At 49.9% G+C, this 17,071-nt stretch overlaps 2 protein-coding genes and 1 long non-coding RNA gene across 9 annotated transcripts in view; 2 read left to right on the top strand and 1 right to left on the bottom strand.

The window, feature by feature from the left end:
* SART3 (spliceosome associated factor 3, U4/U6 recycling protein) overlaps positions 1 to 17,071 on the top strand; it is a 382,087-nt gene that overhangs the window by 253,442 nt on the left and 111,574 nt on the right. The gene's annotated exons all lie outside the window — the stretch shown is intronic.
* Positions 1 to 17,071, top strand: part of SELPLG (selectin P ligand) — a 304,877-nt gene that overhangs the window by 281,207 nt on the left and 6,599 nt on the right. For 5 of the 7 annotated variants that reach the window (XM_050749814.1, XM_050749815.1, XM_050749813.1 and 2 more), the window contains exon 1: positions 11,461 to 11,675. The gene's annotated coding sequence lies outside the window, so the exon portion shown is untranslated. Of the gene's footprint in view, positions 1 to 11,460; positions 11,676 to 17,071 lie in introns of those variants that run through there. The other 2 variants (XM_050749809.1, XM_050749808.1) reach the window with 1 other exon arrangement.
* On the bottom strand, positions 2,051 to 11,364 carry LOC126931538 (uncharacterized). Its single transcript, XR_007717870.1, has 3 exons — positions 10,784 to 11,364; positions 9,282 to 9,342; positions 2,051 to 2,711 (listed from the first exon to the last, which is right to left on the bottom strand). It is a non-coding gene; the product is annotated as an uncharacterized LOC126931538 (long non-coding RNA).

Here is a 17,071-nt window from a genome sequence, read left to right as displayed (position 1 = left end):
GGAGGATGATAATTCCACGTAGTTCAGATGAGAGGAATACCTGTGTGGCCACACAAAGAACCCTCGCTGCATGGCTGCCACTGTTCTATTATACTATGAGTTGATTTCCTGACAGAGCCTTTGAAAGCAATTTTTCTTCAGTAGAAGCAATATTCTCTTGGCTCAGCTGTGACTTTTATTCCAGCAGGCTTCTAGGGTCAGTTGAATTGCAGGGCTTCCCTTTTGAACTATGGCATTGTCTCGTGACATTTCAGTGATTATAGCAAAGAATTTCCCACTGTTTGCTTTTTCTGAATGTTTGTGAATATGATGAATAGTCAGCATAAAGCTCCCCTTCCTCAAAGACCTTATCTTAAAGTTGCTTTAGTCTGTGAGAAGAATGGCAGCCATGTTCTTAGTCCACCCGTGGCTGCAGGAAGTAGAAGCTGGCAGGGCTCTCTGTAGACCCGAGGTGCCCGCAGTCAGCCGGGAGACGCGTGGTAGTCTGTTTATGACTAACTTGTTTTCTCACTCGGGCCACCTTGATTCTTTGCCAGAAGACCTGAAGGTCAGCATGCTGGCCCCAGACAGACAGCCAGACCTCGTCTGGGGGGAACTTCCATTTTTTTTTTAAGGTCACTTCCCTTGCTGTACTTGGTATTCTACATCCAGAAAAACTCTTTGTTGGCTCTTAAGAATCTGTTAACTCTAAGTGGCCCCTTCTCTTTCTGCTGGCACATTAAAGTATCCCAGTGCTGGCGGTGGGTCACGGACATAAGTCACTGTCAAGGGCACACCTTTCCTGCTTCAGATGGGCAACCCTTGATGTCCAGGCTGGACAGTGCCCTTTGTGCTCTTTTGTTCACTAAAAAGAAGTCCCTTGCCAAAGAATGTAGGGGTGGCAGTTCTTTCCTGCGAGAAGGGGGTATGTGCGGGGTGGACAGCCTTTCCAGAGGGCAGTCTGGCAAGTGTATCAAAAGCCTTAAATGTTTTCTTAAGACCCAGGGTTCCCACCTTTGGAAATTTTGTCCCAGGGAACTAGTGGGAAGTATGTTCAGGAATTAGAAGAGTAAAATCAACTCTGCAGAAGGGGGTCAGTAAGTTACTTGTCATATTCATATGTTATAATACTGTTTCGTTATTTAAAGTCATTTAAAAAGAGTATTGAGGCCAGATGCTGTGGCTTAAGCCTGTAATCCCAGCACTTTGGGAGGCCGAGGCGGGCGGATCACGAGGTCAGGAGATCAAGGCCATCCTGGCTAACACAGTGAAACCCTGTCTCTACTAAAAATACAAAAAAATTAGCCGGGCGTGGTGACGGGCACCTGTACTCCCAGCTACTCGGGAGGCTGAGGCAGGAGAATGGCGTGAACCCAGGAGGCAGAGCTTGCAGTGAGCCCAGATCGTGCCACTGCACTCGAGCCTGGGCAACAGAGCAAGACTCCGTCTCCAAAAAAAAAAAAAGAGTATTGAATAGGAAAGATTAAAAAAAAATAGTAAAATAGAGTCAATTCCAACTTGGGTTTAAAATATATACCTACCTAGGTTGAAGGATGAAAGTATATTATTTCTGGGTGCTGGATGTCATTACCAAGTTTTTTCTGTGTATTCCAAGTGCCCTACAGTGGACTGTGTTGCTGATGTCAGCAGAAAAAGTAAAAGTGTGTTTACAAAGTAATTCTCATCAGCTCTCTACCCCATGGAGTCACTCTACAGTAAATGATGTTAGTTGGCTTATCCATTTAGAAGTAAGATGGGGAAGAAAGTGAAGTCCGTTGGACCTCATAAGAACATTCAGGACCAGAACTTCTAGTGAGAAGTGTAGGTTTCCTAATACAGATATGTAAGACCACCCCAGAACAGATGGTTTGTGACAAACTTTTTAAAGGATATATGCATATACAGTGTATACTTATGTGTGGAATAAATACCAGAAATGTTGTTATTGCTATAGGGAAGTAAAGTTGTGTGTAATTTCTATTTAATCCTATTTTTCTGAATTTATACGTTTCCTATAAATATATTTATTCCCAGAAAGGCATTGTTAAAATTAATGTATTAGTGGTAAATTAATAATTATTAAGATAAGCATAAATCAGTGGAGATGTTTGAAATGGTGCAGCAACATTTGGTTAGCTGTGGGGGCAGCAGGGACACCAATATACATTCTTAATGGGAGTCCACAGTTAAAACCTTTTCTTTTTCTATTTAGAAGAAAGTAAGTCCCTTTTAATCTACACTTCAGACAAGAGAAAAAAAATGTAAGCCCTAAAGCAATGCAATACATCACAAAAGAAAAGACAGATTGGCTATATAAAAATTAAATTATGTAAGACTTTAATACAGCAGAAAATGAAGGTCATCGGAACTGGGAAATATGTTTTCTTCCAATATAGTAAGGGCTAAGTATACTTGGATATGCTTCATCTCAGCTGCAGCTGCTGCCTCTGTTTGAAACGTGACGTGCGAAATGTTAAGTCCCAGGCAGCTGATGTGCAGATGGCAGCCATCCTCGTCCCTCCTGTGGGAACCGAGTCCACCAGCAAATGGCTTATTCTCAACTTCGAACTTTGGGGCGTGGGGTGGGGGTGTGTTCACTAGGCGACGCTGTCCGTGTTGTGCCGGGTGAAAGTTCCCCTGTGGCGAGTGTCAGGAGGGCTGGGTGGGAGATGGGAATTACTGCACATCCAAGATCCTTGAAGATAAGGTGGCTGCTGAGTTGGTTGGATTGGCTAAAATGTGGAGGAAGGTGAGTTTAGAGAGGCAGATGGGATCCTTCAAATTCATTGTAGTTGGCGTTTAATTCATGTGAACGAAAATGGGTAAGAGGGCAGATTTTAGGATCCTGAGTTTAGTGAGTGGCAGATAGAGGGTGAGGCACACGGGTCCCTGACAGGCTTCATGGTGAGGGGCTAGAAAGCAATGTCGGGGCCATTGCCTAGGGAGCCTGAGGGCAGAAGTCAGAGGAGGAAGTTATTCCACCTCAGGACTCAACTTGGAAGACAAGTAAACAGGTCTCTTCTGCTGTCAGAAAAAATCTGTACACTTGAGCTTGGGCACTCACCACTGGGTGCTTAGTTTTGTTCTTTGAGTAGCTTCCTCACACTGATCTCAAAGAGTAAGTGGACTTTTAGGGAAGGACTTTCTGGTGGGTTTGGAACAGAACTGGGGAGAAGTGGCTCAGACAAAGGCCCGCAGGCAGCTGTGGGAGCAGAGAAAGCTTTGGGCTGCCAGAGAGGAGCAGTCATCTGTGTCTTCGAGGGGAAGAGCAGGGAGCAGGCCTAGTTACAGTGGAAAGGGGTCACACACAGGGTGCCTGGGCCCCGGAAATGCTGTGGAACGCGGTCAGGGGGCTGGTTGCCAAGGTTGTCCAGGCTCCTCTCCACTGGGTGCCTCTCAGGCCCCCAGCAGCAGGGCTCCCTTTCCAGAAGCCATGTACCTCTCATCACCCATTTCCTAATCTCCTCTCCCCCACTAGGTAGGGTTGGATTCATCTTGGCATTCACTGGGTGAGAATTTATATTTACAGTGAGAGTGTCACGGGGCTGGAGAGAACTGTAGTGCAGCAAGTGACCCCTGGTCCAGTCAGGAGAGGTACTCAGGCTGATGCTCAGTGCCCTGAGGGGGTTCAGCAACAACATCCAAGCTTGGGGGCTCTAGTGATGAGGTCTGAGAACTAGGAAGTGCCCCCTCCATGACAGGGAGCTGTTGCAGCTTCATTTCCGTGCGGAGATGCTATTTGGGTTGTGGAAGTTGGAATAATACCTCTTGGTGAACAAAATCCTGGGCTGCTTATCACCATCCCCACCTACAGCTCCCCAAATGCAAAATGAGTTCTTATCGCCCTAAGCAGTGTCTTCAAGAGGCAGTGGCCCAGAATGCCTCATAAGCCACAAGGTGGAGATTCCATCTGGGGATCTGGCCACCTGTCAGGTGCCTCCCCATGTAGATACCAGTCTAGTGTCTGAACAGCCTTGTAACTGGTTTCTCTGCCTCCAGCCACCTGTTCCCTGTTTTGCTTCTAGAGTGATGTTTTCTGTCAAAGTCTCTGAAGGAGATACAAGTGAGTATCCCTTTTGTCTACAGGAGGAAGTTCATGCTCTTCTACCTCTGAGCCTCCTTGACTCCTGTCTCTTCTGTCATATCCCACACCCAGGCTCTTGTTTCACAGTGCGTCCATATCCCAGCTACTTCTCACACCTCCACGGTGACTCCCCTAGCCTGTGCTCCCATCACTTCTGCGTGGACAGAGCCTCTGTATTAGCATTCTCCAGAAGAAGAGAACCAATAGGGTCTGTCTGCATGAGGGAAGAGGAGAGATCGGGATGTATTATAAGGAATTGACTCACATGATTATGGAGGCTGCTAAGCTCCAAGATCTGCAGTCAACAAACCAGAGACCCAGGAGAGCTGAGTTTTTCAGTTCAGATCAGAAAACAACTAAAAACTGAGGTCCCAGCTTGAAGGCAGTCAGGCAGGAGTAATTCTTTTTCTTTTTTTCTTTTTTTTTGAGATGGGGTCTCACTCTGTCTCCCAGGCGGGAGTGCAGTGGCATGATCTTGGCTCACTGCAGCCTCTGCCCCCTGGGTTAAGCAGTTCTCCTGCCTCAGCCTCCCAAGTAGCTGGGACTACAGGCATGCGCCACCACACCTGGCTAATTTTTGTATTTTTAGTAGAGACAGGATTTCCCCATGTTGGCCAGGCTGGTCTTAAACTCCTGACCTCAGGTGATCTGCCCACCTTGGCCTCCCAAAGTGTTGGAATTACAGGCGTGAGCCACCGCACCCGCGAGGAATTTCTTCTTACTCAGCCTTTTTGTTCTATTCAGGCCCTCAACGGAATGGATCCGCCCACCCACACCAGAGGGAGCAACCTGCTCTACTCAACCCACAGATTCAAATGTTCATTTCATCCAGAAAACCCTCACAGACACACCCGGGGTAACGTGTCACCAGATATTTGGGCACCCAATTGCCCAATCAAGTTGACAAGGTTAACAATCACAGCTTCCTAACCCAGCTTCCCCCAGCCATTTGAATCTGTTCTCAGAGCTGCAGCCATAGTCACCTTTTCAGGTATTAAGGCGGGGGAAGGCATGCTAAGGCCCATGGGCTAACTCCAACCTGCCGGAAGCTTCTTTGTAGCCCACGAGCTAAGAATGGTTTTTATATTTTTAAATGGTTGGGGGAAAAACAAGATTTACTGACAAGTAAAAAATGATACGAAATTCAGATTTCAGTGTCCATCAGTAAAGCTTATTGGAACACACCATGCCTTGTCTGTGGCTGCTTTTGCTCTATACTTGAAGAGTTGAGTAGCTGCAACAGAGATTGTAGGCCACAAAGCCTAAAGTATTTACTGTGTAGCCCTTTAAGAAAAAGCTCGTTGACCCCTGTATCTAAGGCTTCAAACCCTCCGTGGTTTCCCATCCCACTCAGAATAAAAACTAAATCCTCACCACTAGCTTAGGAGGCCCTGTGTTGCCTGCCCTGCCGCCCCTCATCCTCTCCTGATGTTCTCTTGTGTTCAGGAGGCCTCCTACTTCTGAGCTTCGCATGTGCTGTTCTCTCAGGAGTGCCCATCCTTTCCCCACCTCCAGTGTCTGCCCTTCCCAGCATTTCATCTGACCCCCATACGTAAATAGTGCCCGTAGCACCCTAGTGCCACTGATAGCTGATCTATCATCTCATAGGAGTTTTGACTGTCTTCCCTGAATTGAATATAAGCCGCATGAGGACAGGCACTGGTTTCCTTCACCAGGATCCCCAGAATCTGGCATGATGTGTCAATCAGTACTTACTGAATGACTGAACAGTTGAAAATATAGACATTATCTGGGATGGGAATACATATTGCATTATCTGCCCAGCAGTGCTTTTCTCACCGAATAAGACTGTCCCGGACCACAGTCAACTCCAGGTGACCTGTCAGCCCCTTGGAGCCACCATCAGTGGCATCAGATCTGGGTTTTCCTTTATGGGGGCCTTGGAGTTGGGGAAGCCAGGCAGCACACAGGAAGAGCAGGTACACAGTGATGAAGAGGGCTTCTGGGTCCCTGTAGCTCCCCAAGTCCATGCCTAAGGTCCAGCTTTATTTCTGATCTTAAATTCCAGGAAATATCCCAGGACTCCTATTGCTAGGCGCCTGGCCTTCTCGAACAACACCAAGGTTTCTCCCCTAAAGACCCCTTACCAGGGGTCTTTGAGGCCAGGTGATTGAGGATGTCTGCCAGAGGCATGCATTCCTCCAGCCGCTACCCTCTGGGGAAGAATCATAGAGTCTGGAGTACATTTCTAACATTTGCTTGCCCTCTGGCCTTCCAGGCCTGGGACAAGCAGCGCTGGCCACCCCCAGCCCAAGCAGACCCAGTGAGCTGGGGAGCCCCTGTTTTCTTCCGCTCGAGAAATGGCTTCATGCTGCAGTCTCCAGCCCAGAAACTGGTTGCTAGTGCCACCCAGATTGGCAACCAAAATCTGGGGCCGAAAGTAAGCTCCCCAGAGCTCTGTTCCCATTTGAGAAAGGGAATTGAATCCTGGCTGGACCAGGCCCACAGTGGACCATTTCCCCTTTGGATGATTCAAATCAGCAAGCTGTAGCCCCGAGAGCCCGCCTCGCAGCAGGAGAGCGGGGGAGGGCAGGCAGTTGGGCGTGACTTCCCCTCCCTTCTGGGCCTTGCTTGCAAGGAGCTCTGTTCTTATTCTATTTCATGAGACCGTTGCTTTCATTCAAACAAAAGGTCCCATTGTGAGTAAAATGAAAAGACCACTGCCCTGAGAAACAAGTGGCACAACCAGCAAGACTCTTGCTTTCCTCGGAGGAAGGAACGGGCTTTGCAGTCTGGCTGGGCTCCAGTCTGCCTGTGCCCTCCTGCGCCACCTCAGAGCCTCAGCTTCCTCAGAGGGATCATGACCACTGGGAAGGGAGGTGGGATTCTATGAGCGACGCCACCCCTTTTTTCCCCATTTTTCCCCATTTTTAGGGAAGCGGACACAGGTTCTCATAGGAAGCCAGCACCTTGTCAGGGAGGGATAACTTCCTGGCAAGTTACACATAGATTATAAAATCTCAGGCCATACCTGGCCTGTCAGTTACAGTCCTTGCCACATATTTCCAGCATTCCACAAATGTTTAATTTTTCATTTTCTTTAATGACTGTACTGTTGACCAACCTAAGCTTGGTAAATACCAGGCTGAAGTTAAGTTGCGCTGGCTTTTGGCACCCAAGACTTCCTCTCTTTGTCTCTGGAGTGTGAGGCTTTCTTACAGCTGTGCTTGTCACTGGTGGGAACGGCCCCCCACCCCGAAACAGCAAAGAAGCAAAACGCAATTCAATAGGCCACTGCATACATGCAGCTGTGCAGGCTGTGGTGGTGCCTCTTGGGACTGGGGGCCACCATGAGGTTGCAGGCATTTTCATCCATCAGCGAATGGAAGGAAGACTGAATTTAGTGCACAGATGATCATTTAAGTATAAGGAGGTTATAGGTTGTTTGTTTGAATACCAAATCTCTAGTTGCTCAGGATCCACATGTGAGAGAGCTCCAAGTAGGAGCCCAGTGAGCCATGTTTTTGCTTTAACATGGGGCTGTTCCAACAGTAGCAGGCCGTTAGTTACAACCAGGAGCACATTTTTCCCAGAAGACCCATAAACAGCCCTTGCTTCCCAGGCTAGCCCACTAGTGGGCTCCAGTGGAGAGAGGAACCTAACACCTACTGTCTTTGCTGATTGCAATTCCTGCTCTACACCCCAAATAGCTCACATTGAGAGGAGGTGGGGAGCATTGGGTCCTCTTAGACCAATCACAGCAGGCAAGTTCTGCAAGGAGGAGCTGGAATCATTTATATATCGAACCAATATTTATTGTGATTGAATGCAGGCTCTTTCATAGGACACCCTAGGTTCAGACTCTGGCTTAGCCACTAACCAGCTCTGTGACCTTAGGCGAGTTACTTAAGCTCTCTGGAACTTTTTTTTTTTTTTTAATCTACAAAATGGGGATACTAATAGCAAACTACCTCATAAGGCAGTTGTAACAATTAAACAAATTAGTAGACCAGGCATGGTGGCTCATGCCTATAATCCCAGCACTTTGGCAGGCAGAGGCGGGTGGATCACTTGAGGCCAGGAGCTTGAGAATAGCCTGGCCAACATGGCAAAACCCTGTCTCTACTAAAAATACAAACATTAATGGGGCATGGTAGTGAGTGCCTGTAATCTCAGCTACTAGGGAGGCTGAGGCAGGAGAATCACTTGAACCCAGGAGGCAGAGGTTGCAGTGAGCTGAGATCGTGCCGCTGCACTCAGCCTGGGAGATAGAGCGAGACTCTGTCTCAAAAAAAAAAAAAAACAAAAACAAAATGTGAAATAGACATCATTATATACATTTTTCTTTTTCTTTTTTTCTTTTTTTTTTTTTTGAGATGGAGTTACCCAGGCTGGAGTGCAGTGGCCGGATCTCAGCTCACTGCAATCTCCGCCCCCCGGATTCACGTCATTCTCCTGCCTCAGCCTCCCGAGTAGCTGGGACTACAGGCGCCTGCCACCTCGCCTGGGTAGTTTTTTGTATTTTTTAGTAGAGACGGGGTTTCACCATGTTAGCTAGGATGGTCTCGATCTCCTGACCTCGTGATCCACCCGTCTCGGCCTCCCAAAGTGCTGGGATTACAGGCTTGAGCCACCGCGCCCGGCCTATATACATTTTTCTATATACAAATACAGAAAAGAAAATATATTTGAAAGGAAAGGGCCATTCATAATTATGCCACGCAGAGATAGGCACTGTGAGCATTTCTTTCAGTCTGTCCTCTCAGCACCCAAGCACACGTGAATTATGCTGCTTATATACTTCTGTACCCTCTCTTTTCTACCTAACAGGTCTTGAGCGTTTTATAAGCATTCAATATAAATATGACTTGCGGCCGGGCGCGGTGGCTCAAGCCTGTAATCCCAGCACTTTGGGAGGCCGAGACGGGCGGATCACGAGGTCAGGAGATCGAGACCATCCTGGCGAACACGGTGAAACCCCGTCTCTACTAAAAAATACAAAAAACTAGCCGGGCGAGGCGGCGGGCGCCTATAGTCCTTGCTACTCGGGAGGCTGAGGCAGGAGAATGGCGTAAACCCGGGGGGCGGAGCTTGCAGTGAGCTGAGATCCGGCCACTGCACTCTAGCCCGGACGACAGAGCCAGACTCCGTCTCCAAAAAAAAAAAAAAATATGACTTGCCTGCCTGCATCACATTCCATCAAGGGACAGGTTTCTGTAGTATGGGAGTCTGTGTTTTTTCCCAGTATTTCTCTTACCTCAGATATCATTGCTTCAATCTTGGAAGACATCTTGAGTATTTTTTTCTGGGCTTCGTTCCTAGAAGCAGAAATGTGTTCACTTTGAATCTTTGACTCTCACAGATGTTAGGTGCGGTGAAGTGTGGTTTTACGGTCTTCATACAGACGACATACACCAAATTTCTCTTAGCAATATTTGCTCCTCTGAGAAGGAAATTTCGCTGCTCAAGTCTCACCTTGAAATAGGTGAGCTGGGTGTGGCGGTGCGCGCCCATAACAGCTATTGGGGAGGCTGAGGCAGGAGGATGTCTTGCTTGAGACCAGGAGTTTGAGGCTGCAGTGAGCTATGATCACGCCCCTGCACTCCAGATTGGGCCACAGAGCAAGACCCTGTCACACACACAGAAGAAATAGCTTACCTGCCACTAAGCTACTCCTTTTTCCTTACATATAGTACTTGCTGATGTACCAGAGCTCACCGTTCAGCCCACACCATCCCAGGCTAGGGGTTAAGATCAAGAGCTTTATTCCGTCTGCCTGGACTTGAGTCCTGGCTCTGCCATTACTCTGTGTGACCTTGAGCAAGGCACATTCTCCCTCTGAGCTTCAGTCCCTCGTTTCTAAAGGCAGCTTCAAGGATTATATGAGCTGATACATGCAGAGCACCTACCACAGGGCCCGGCATTGACCACAGGCTCAGGAAATGTTAAACGTTTGTGTTGTGAGGCTTTGCAGATGATGAAACTATTCAACTCTGCTGCTGCAACGTGAAAGCAGCCAGAGGCGATGTGTGTACACCAATGAGTGTGGCTGCGTCCCAAGAAAACTTTATGGAAACGGAACCTTGAGTTTCACACAGTTTTTATGCATCACAAAACATTTTCCAACCACTTAAAAATGTAACCACCATTCTTAGCTCACAAGCTGCAGAAAACCACGTGGCAGTCTGGAAGTGACAGACAGCTTGCAACCGCTCACCTCCCCTCATCAGAGAGTGACCTCCAGGCAGACTTGGGTCTGTTTAGAGTTTCTCAGTCCCCTGTCCCTGAAGACTGGCTATTTCCAAACCTGCTGGGGAAGGGTGTGGGGCCTGGGTTCTAGGGGTCTCACTTCCCCTCTTGTGGCTTCAGTTTCCCCGTCTGTGCAGGCAGGGTGAGCTTTTGGCTCTTTCTAGCTGCATCTTCCTAAGGTGACTGAGACTGTGTCATGGCAAACACCTGCTGGGTTTCTGGTTTTCATTTTAAAATAACCTGTGTGCAAGGCAAGATATGAGTATCTTTCTGTACATGTCCTGAGCCCCTGCCTGGTGCAAAGCTGCAGGGCAGACCCTGGGAGACCCCCTATTTCCTCCCTTCCGGACGTGTCTGGGTATTCTCAGGCCTCCCAGCCTTTGCCTCTGCTGTGCTCTGTGCCTCGGCTGCCCACCTGGCTTGTCATCGCAAGTGCCACTTCTTGGAAGCTCCTCCTGTTAACCTCCCTCCCCCACCCAGGATGGAAGGAGAGGCCCCTCCCTTGCTTACCGCAGGATGGCACTCACTGCGCTGTGTCATTGTGGCATAATGCTCCATTGACTTGTTTACTCGCCAGCCTCCCCAGCAGATGAAGGGCTACCGGAGGGCCACAGCCCAGAATTGCTGGCCTTTGGACCTCAGGGCATGCGGTCTGGAGTGCCAGAGTTGGTCAAATGAATAAATTTAGGATGAAGAAATAAGATAAGCAGGACTTGCCCTTGTGGAATCTGTAGTCCAGCTCCCTAGAGAGGATCTTGGTTGCAGCTAGAAGGGCCTGTGCTATGCATCTAGAGAGAGTGGTTTGAGTCCTGCAAGAAGAAATACACCATATTTGCAAACCCTTTGAAGATTCATATTTTGTGTTTTTTACTCCCCGACCACCTTCCACCCCCTCTCTACCCCCCGCCAATCTTGGGCAAGAAGCGAGACCATTCTCCTTTTTGTCTGGTCACTCCTGTCCTTCAGGGGGCCCCCTCTGGCCCCGACTGTCCACTGCCGCTGAAGTGATGCTGTGGCCTTTCTCAGTTTGGGCCCCACCGCCAGCCGAAGAACTTCTCCCCGGAAAATTTCTACTTGGTTCTTAGTGTTTTCACAGTTATGGGAAACCAAGAGCAATGTCAGACCTAGGAGGTGCCTTACTACCCACCCTGTCTTTATCAACAGTGTCACCAAAGCTGTCACAAACAAGGGGGTGTGGGCTGTCACATGGCCCTGCCTAAGTAACCACATTCTCGCTTCCTCCTTCCACACACGGCCATTGGGGGTTGCTTGAGTCTGGGACTGCCGCAGGGGGTGCCACAGCAGTGCCTAGCAGCGTGGGCTGGGACCTCATCACTAAAGCAGAGAAGCCCCTTCTTCTGGGCCCACGAGGCAGCTGTCCCATGCTCTGCTGAGCACAGTGGTAAGTGCTGGCTGGCAAAACCACAGGGAGTGGCTGGAGGTCCCCATGGGCCAGGGGCCTGCCTTATAGCTGCTGGCAGGCCCTGGAGGACCGCCAGGCCCTTCTTGAGCTGCAGCCCCTGGGGAGGGCAAACTGAGGCCCCTCTGACTCAAGACTAAAGCCTGCCTGGAGTCTGTGGCCTTCTTCTGGTGTCTCTTCTGAATTGTGCTCCCGCCAACTTTTCTTTTTCTTCTTCTATTTTTGAGACAAGGTCTTACTCTGTCACCCAGGCTGGAGTGCAGTGGCACGATCATGGCTCACTGCAGCCTTAAACTCCTGGGCACAAGTGATCCTCCCACCTCAACCTCCTGAGTAGCTGGTACTACAGGCACACATCGCCACATGCAGCTAATATTTTTACCTTTCCTAGAGATGGGGTCTCAAACTCTTGGCCTCAAGCCTCTTACCTTGGCCTCCCAAAGCACTGAGATTACAGGCATGACCTACCAGCCCCAGCCTCCCGTTAACTTACTTCCCTCCCTGGCCAGTTTGCCTGCGGCTTCTGGCTTGGGGGCATTCTGAATTTGAAAATCAGAGAAACCATGAGTGTTTCCCTAGAAATGATCTTACCTTCTCCTTTCCTGGATGGGAGACTGAGGCCAGGAGAGGTGAAGGGATTTGTTTAGGGGCGGAGCTGAGATTAGGTCTGGAAGATTCCAGAAAGTAGAGGGAGTGCAGGATTGGTATTGAAGCCGCATATTTTATGGATGCATAAAAAAGTGATTTTCAGGGCCGGGCGCGGTGGCTCAAGCCTGTAATCCCAGCACTCTAGGAGGCCGAGACGGGCGGGTCACGAGGTCAGGAGATCGAGACCATCCTGGCTAACACGGTGAAACCCCGTCTCTACTAAAAAATACAAAAAAACTAGCCAGGCGAGGTGGCGGGCGCCTGTAGTCCCAGCTACTCGGGAGGCTGAGGCAGGAGAACGGCGTGAACCCGGGAGGCGGAGTTTGCAGTGAGCTGAGATCCGGCCACTGCACTCCAGCCTGGGCAACAGAGCAAGACTTCGTCTCAAAAAAAAAAAAAAAAAAGTGATTTTCAGAGAAAGATGCATTCTTCCCACTTTTTATAAGACTGAGAAAATGACACTTGTCTGTGGCAAACTATTAAAATATTAGAATTAGGATACTATTGTTAGCAAAAGGGAAAACAATAATAATACTTAGAATACTTGGCTGGGTGCAGTGGCTCACACCTGTAATCCCAGCACTTTGGGAGACCGAGGCAGGTGGATCGCCTGAGCTCAGGAGTTCGAGACCAAGCTGGGCAACATGGTGAAACCTCGTCTCTACCAAAAATACAAAACCTTAGCTAGGCATAGTGGTGTATGCCTGTGGTCTCAGCTACTTGGGAGGCTGAAGTGGGAGGATCACTTGAACCTGGGAGGGGGAGGTTGCAGTGAGCCAAGATTGTGCCACTGCACTCCAACCTGGGTGGCAGAGTGAGACCCCGTCTCAAAAAAAAAGAAAAAAAATTAGAATACTCTTATTAGTTTGTATTTGAGATACTTTCAGGACACTAAAAGGAAAAGGTGGGGGCTGGTTGCGCCCTGCTGTATACACATTCACACACACACCATAGTGTCTGTATCTGGGCTTCTGTTGCCTGGAATTCTCTTCCTCTTTCCTCTTTCTTCTGTTTTCCTTTTTTTTCCACCTCTGACTTTGAGGCCCCCAGAGCCAGGCCCTTCAGTGGGCCGCAGCTTCAGAAGGTGGCTCCGAGGCCCTCGGACGGCCCCAGAGTCTCTTCCTCTGGGGTTGCCTAGGGAGGCGGCACCCTGGGCGGTTGATGCCTCCCTCAAGAGGCTTGGCCAGCAGCCAGGGGAGTTAAACCTCAGCGGAAGGGCTGGGCTACCGGGCTGGGCCCAGAGCGGGGCATTCGGAGGAGCTGCAGAATCAATCATCTGAGAACCTTGGAGGGTGGATGGTGCCCCTTTTCCAGATGAGAAAACTGAGGCTCGCAGGGGAGAAGTAGCTGCCTCTGGCGGCGTGGCTTCTGGCTGCAGGATGCTCGTGGAGTTCGTGGTGACCCTAGGCCTGTGTCTCGATCTCCTTTGCTGAACTTGAACAGGAAGATGGCAGTGGGGGCCAGTGGTCTAGAAGGAGATGAGATGGCCGGTGTGTGTGTGTTGGGGGTCTGTGTTTGTTAGTCTGTCTGTCTGCACAGGGGTCTTTAGAAAACTGTTTAAAGACAGTTGTTCAACTAACCACATGTAGGTCTCATTGAATTCATTTGTGCCAAGTACCTTACTGCCTCTGTGTCAGGCTAGCAAATTTGGGTTCCAACAGGTGTAACTTGGTTCTTGGCGGGCTGGAGGTGGGGGGAGTGGGGTGTAACAAAAAAGTCTCTACTAACACTGTGGTTTGTAAGCCACCAAACGTTAAACAGATATACAGCATATCTGTGCTATTAACATTTTGTGAGGAGGGCTGGTGACGGTGGCTCAGGCCTGTAAATCCTAGCACTTTGGGAGGCTGAAGCAGGTGGATTTCTTTCTTTTTTTTTTTTTTTTTTTTTTTTTTTTTTTGAGACGGAGTCTCGCTCTGTCACCCAAGCTGGAGTGCAGTGGCCGGATCTCAGCTCACTGCAAACTCCGCCGCCCGAGTTTACGCCATTCTCCTGCCTCAGCCTCCCGAGTAGCTGGGACTACAGGCGCCCGCCACCTCGCCCGGCTAGTTTTTTGTATTTTTTTAGAGAGACGGGGTTTCACCGTGTTAGCCAGGATGGTCTCGATCTCCTGACCTCGTGATCCGCCCGTCTCGGCCTCCCAAAGTGCTGGGATTACAGGCTTGAGCCACCGCGCCCGGCCGCAGGTGGATTTCTTGAGCCCAGGAGTTTGACACCAACCTGGGCAACACGGTGAAAACCCATCTCTACAAAAAATTTAAAAGTAGCTGGGTCTGGTGGCACGCACCTGTAGTCCTAGCTACTTGGAGGATCGCTTGAGTCCAGGAGTTCAAGGCTGCAGTGAGCTGTGATTGCACCACTGTACTCCAGCCTGGGCGACTGAGCCAGACCCTATCTCTAAAAGTAAATAAATAAATAAACATGTCATGAGGGGGATGATAATTAGGGAAACCACGTCTACAGTGGCTCCCTGATGTGAGTTGGAGTAGATAATGGAAAGAGGTTGGAAGGTGTCAGCTGCCTAACGTGGTGTGAAAAGTCTGAAGACAGCACGTGCTGTGCAGTGCTATGCACGTCCCCCTGCCTCAGTCACATGTCCTCTTCTGCAGAGGCATTTAGTGAGGCCCCTGGGGATGCCAGGAGAGCTCCTGCCCTCCGAAAACTTCTGGTCTGGTGGGGGCAGCAGAGCAGACAGCCACTGTGGCTGCCAGCCACCGGGACAAGCATTTCGAGAGGTGTGTGCCTGCCTGTCGGCTAAATCCTGGGCCTGTGGCCTGATCAGCAAGACAGCTGTAGTTCTTGTATTCTGGAAGTTTAGGAGTCAATGTGAATACATTTTTAGAAAGTAAATGAACAGCAGAAATGATGTAAACACGGGAGGTGACTAATCATGCCTGGGGCAATCTGGAAAGGCTTCTGGGAGGACTTGGCATTTCCCTGGCCCTCTTCAACCCACAACAACTCCATAAAAAGCGGGGGCTACCGTTGTCCTTGTATTCCAGCTAAGGAACCCACAACTCAGAGAGGTGAGGTGAGTTGCCCAAGGTCACACAGCTTCTAAGGGACAGAGCTGGGATTGACCTGGTTTGATGTGACTCCAGGTCAGGGCAGGGCGAGGTCTGTCCTGTCTACCCAGACTCAGATCTGCTGCCTGTGCTTCAGTTATCTGGGGGCTTTCCTTCTCTTGGTGACTACTTGACCCAAACCCTGAGATGCTCAGTCTTTTGAATTTTAACATTCCAAGATCCTGCCTGCTCTGATTCCCAGTTTCAGGTTTCTCAGTGCAAGGTTCCCAGCAACGTGGAGCCCCCCGAGGATCTTTCCTGAGTCGCTCAGGACAGCCACACGGCGGGGTCTCTGGAGCTGGAGTCTGGGCTCCCTGCAGCCTGCTCCTCCACACAGCCTAGATGCGGCCCACATGGGGTCTAGATGGCGCCTGGGCCAGAAGCAGCCTGGTTTTAGGGCCAAAGAGGCAAAATGAGCAGTCTCTGACCTACTCCGTTAGGCAGGTGTTGAGACAAGTAGGATGTGGCCACTGGAGACCCCTCTGTCGGGGCCCTGCCCTGGCCCTCTACTGTGGGACTGTTTTTTTTGCCTTCCGGCGAGAGGAGAGGTGGAAGGTGGGGCCTGGGAGTGACCCCGCCGCTCTGGGCCTTGCTTGCTAATCGGTGTGATGGCACCGTTAGAGCCAGCGGACACAGGCTGAGGAGGACCGAGGTCAGCAGCCAGTGAGACGAGGAAGTCATCCCTCCACGGGAGGGGCTTCTGCATATGTCATTTTTGTTGTTGTTTAATACATTTACTCTAGCAAATATGAAGGAGGCGTTATGCTGCCTGCCACACACAGTAAGCAAACTCTGCTCCTCCCCGTTCTACCTGTGTGGCCTCAGCTGAGACAAGATCTCTCGGAGCCTCAGGTTTTCTTTTATTTCATTAAAAAAAAATGTCTTTTTTTTTTTTTTCTTAGAGACAGGGTCTTACTCTGTCACCCAGGCTGGAGTGCAGTGGTGTGATCATAGCTCACTGCAGCCTTGACCTGGGCTCAAGCCATCCTCTGCCCTCAGCCTCCTGAGTAGCTGGGATGACAGGCATGCACCAGCATACCTGATTAATGTTTAATTTTTTTGTAGAGACGGGGTCTCACTATGTTGCCCAGGCTGGTCTTGAACCCCTGGCTTCAAGTCATCCTCCTACCTTGGCCTTCCAAAGTGCTAGGAGTACAAGGTTGAGGCACCATGCCTGGCTGAGCCTCAGATTTTCTTTCTGTTAGACGGGCCGATGCCTGCTCAGCTGTGGCCTGGCTCCAGGCTGCTGTGTCTTCAAGCCCATGGGATGCAGGGACCAGGCTGGGGTGACCAACACTCCCCCACACCCAGTTTGCCTGGGAGTGAGGAGTTTCTGGGGATAAGGGACTTTCAGCAGTGACACCAGGAACACGTCGGATAAGGTGGTTGCTTTAGACAGGCCCAGGAAAGGAGATCTGAGTTTTCCCAGTGCACCAGGTCTTATCACAACAGGTAAGGAAGTCTCTGCTTTCTCAAAGCCCAAATGCCCACGGGGGCGGTAGAGAGGCCGCCACCTCCATACCCTCTGAGTCTGAGACCTCCCTTTCCTCTGCTCCTCTGCCTGCAGCCCTGAAGACAGTCCCCAGATAAAGTGCCCCCCGCTGGAAGCCAGCATCTGGGGCCTTCCACACACTCATTCAATTCTCATGATGATTTTTTTTTAAG

This window comes from Macaca thibetana, chromosome 11 (genome assembly GCF_024542745.1).
Source record: "Macaca thibetana thibetana isolate TM-01 chromosome 11, ASM2454274v1, whole genome shotgun sequence".
Taxonomy (NCBI): Eukaryota; Metazoa; Chordata; class Mammalia; order Primates; family Cercopithecidae; genus Macaca; species Macaca thibetana.
This window is presented reverse-complemented; position numbering and strand designations above follow the sequence as displayed.